The sequence below is a fragment of the Tribolium madens genome, unplaced genomic scaffold (genome assembly GCF_015345945.1).
Source record: "Tribolium madens isolate multiple individuals breed KSU strain unplaced genomic scaffold, Tmad_KSU_1.1 Scaffold_1;HRSCAF=32;Tcas5.2_LG8, whole genome shotgun sequence".
NCBI lineage: Eukaryota > Metazoa > Arthropoda > Insecta > Coleoptera > Tenebrionidae > Tribolium > Tribolium madens.
The window spans coordinates 11,011,536-11,015,123 of NW_025400984.1; positions in this window are offsets into that span (position 1 = coordinate 11,011,536).

Sequence of the window (3,588 nt, forward strand, 5' to 3'; positions counted from 1 at the left end):
TAATAAAATATTTTCATTTGCAAATTTCTAAAATTTTTTCTCAAAATTTTATAATATTTGAAACCTCCGATTTTTTTAAATTTTACGAATCACGAAGTATTGCTTTTTTCTGCAAATTTTCCGTTTTTCTTTTTAATTTTTTTTAAATTTGTAATCTAACAAGATTTTTAATAAAACAAATTCTTTCTCAAAGTATTTTTTTTCGTATAAGAAATACCGTTTTCTCAACTTTAAAAGCTCGCATTTATTTGGATTCATTTCAGTTATTTTAATTTTTAAATACCTGAATACAGAAATTGTTTTTCAGTATTAGTATGAAAAAAAAAATGTTTTATTTCAAAAAATCATGTATATTAAATTTTTCTCTAAATATTTTAAAAATTTAAGTTAGGATATATTTTAAGTGTTTCATTACGTTTTATTAATTTTTTTGTTAATAATAAACTATTAAATTTAAAAACTTTTTTTTTTATTTTTTTTAAATCCWTTATTTGCAGCAACGTTTTTAATAAAACAACTTTTTCTCCTCTTTTTCCCACTTATTATTATAGTTTTTTAAGTTTCTACAATTCTCGTTTACGACCCCTAAACTCCAATTTAATGTTCTAAACAACCGTTAATTTTAAAATAATGCTTTAAATGGGAAAGATTTACGATTCTGGTGGATTATTATTTCTGTTCTTTTTCAAACCGGCTCATTTCGCATCGATTTGACTTTTATTAGTCACATATTTTCTAATTTGGGTAATTTGATGAAAATAAATGACTCAAATAAAAAAATAACCGTTTGAATTAATAATTTCAGACTTCTTTGGTATTTATAATATTCGGTTTAATCCTGTTAAATTGTGCTTCGTGCAACTTTTTAAATCTGTTTTTAACGAGCTTATCACAGACATTTTTATCAATTTGCGTGCGGCCATATGATAGCGGAAATAAGCCCTAACGCATATCATAAAGTGGAGAATATTATTTTAGCTATTTTCGGGTAAATTAAAATGTTTTTATGTGACCACCAAACACAATTAAATAAATTGCGTTGAAATTATTATTTATTTTGGTTGAATTTATTGCGAATTATAAATAAACAACAAATTCCAATCATTAATCTTTTTTTGCGAGTTTTATCACAATTAAATAAATTGAGCTTTTATCCGCTTTCACAACAGAGATTAACTATTGCGTGCAACTCTATTGTCTCGATTTATCGAGTGCTTTTTCAATATCCGCTATTTTATAAATTAAAGTTTCCGAAGCTCATGACAAAGTTTAAGGAAAAATCCTGAAAAGTTTTGTAATTTCGTCAATTGTTAGAAAAACACAAATTGAGATTTTCTGCGTAATTGAACAGTTTAATATTTTTTCGGAGCGAATTGATAACGAATTATTGATTGGACTGAAATTTTACGACACGATATTTCACGAATAGTGATTTATTTTTCAGTTTTTACGACCAGAAATAATCTGAAATCACAAAATTAAATTTTTTCAACCAAGCAATAATAAAAAAAATATTTTGGTTCGTAAAAATCTTGCAAATCTTTCTAAATATTAATAAAAATCTCGTTTTTGGTTTAGCCATGTTATGTTTTGGGCGCTTTTTATTGTTTTCTTTTTGTATTTATGATCAAAACTGCGTTAAAGATCAAAAAGTTTGGTCAAGTTGTCAAAAATTCTTCAAAAGTGTCCCAAAATGTCAAAATAGGTAAAACATTTGTTTCTGGGTGTCTAAATGTACGAAAAGTCGGAATCTTGACAATGAAAATCAAAATTTTGACATTGTATTTAAGAGGTCGGGAAATACGTCGTTCCAACCCTTGGCTGGGAAGTAATTTATGTAGGATTATCAACAATCACATTTTTATATAGCACTGTAATTTTTGTTATTTTTTTTAAAGGTAAATAATTAAAAAAAACGCTTATTGGTTCTATAATTTTTGTTCACCTTATATAAAAAAGTTTGTTTACTAGAGATACAAAAAATAAAGTTAAAAACGTTTTATAATTTCCAAATCATAAAACTTTGACTCAAATTTAAACACAAAAATTGGAATTTTGGAGAAAATTGACTTTGTTTTTATAGTACATAGATAATATTTTATTTTATAAACTGAAATACGTCAAAATACAGAGTGATTTTTAAAACACGTCAAACGCTGTAGAAATTTTGCGCGTCTTTTGATCACAATTTGTAGCCTTTCTTCAAAATTATTGGTTAAAAAATTATAATAATTAAAAAAAAGCAGCAAATAACAAAAGTATTGCCAAAAATCTCGTTTTTGGTTTAGTCATGTGATGTTTTTAGCGCTTTTTTATTGTTTTCTTATTGTATTTATCATCAAAATTGCGTTAAAGATCAGTTTAAAAAGTTTTTGGTAAAGTTGTCGAAAATTCTTCAAAAGTGTCTCTAAACGTCAAAATAGGTAAAAAATTTGTTTCAGTTTTTTTTCGAGCTTGTCTAAATGTACGAAAAGTCGAAATCTTGACTGAAAATCAAAATTTTGACTTTGTATTTAAGAAGTCGGGAAATACGTCGTTCCAACCCTAGGCTGGGAAGTAATTTATGAAGGATTATCAACAATCACGTTTTTATACCACCCTAATTTTTGTTATTTTTTTTTGAAGGTAAATAATTAAAAAAACGCTTATTGGTTCCATAATTTTTGTTTATTTTGTATAAAAAAGTAAAGAATTTGTTTACATACAAGGTGCGCCAGAACTCGCGCCCCAGAGAAAAATAGCATATAAGGTAAGATACCAGGAACATGGAAAAAATGTTAAAAAAATTTTATCTATAAAAATTTCGAAGTTATGAGGGTTTAAAGTTTGTACTTTGACTCTATTTATTTCTATTGGAAAAATAATTTTCAAAGTTTTTTTGCTATAGGCTATTAAAAGAGGAAACAAGGAAGCTGTATTCTAAATTGTAACTCTGTTCAATGTTATTTGTGCCTTTTATTGGCAAAATTTTTGTCCCTTTACTAAATAATTGTAAAAAAACATATACATTATCAGTATCATTAAATAGATATAAAAAAATGTCAAATGTCAAAAAATAAATGTCAAAAATTTTTGACAGATAGAATTTTTTAAACATTTTTTTCATGTTCTTGGTATCTTACCTTACTTGAAAATTTTCTCTGGGGCGCGAGTTATGGCGCACCCTGTATAGACTAAAGATGGAAAAAATAAAGTTAAAAACGTTTTTTAATTCCTAAATCATAAAACTTTGAGTTAAATTTAAACACAAAAATTGGAATTTTGGAGAAAATTGACATTGTTTTTATAGTAGATAATTTTTTATTATATAAAAATGAAATGGCAGTCGCTGTAGAATTTTTATTTACGGCATTATTTCAAAAATTAAAAAACTAAATTAAATGGATTTTAATTTTGTCTCGCGATATCTCACGTGATTTATTTTTCAGTTTTTACGACTAGATTAATTAAAATTCTCTATTTGATAATTAGACTGTCTCAAGCAGTAATCATGATTAAAACGTTAATGAGAAGTGGGAATTCAAATGAATAACACATCAAATAAAGAAATAAAAAGTATAATTAAAAAAATTGCAAAAAATATAAAAC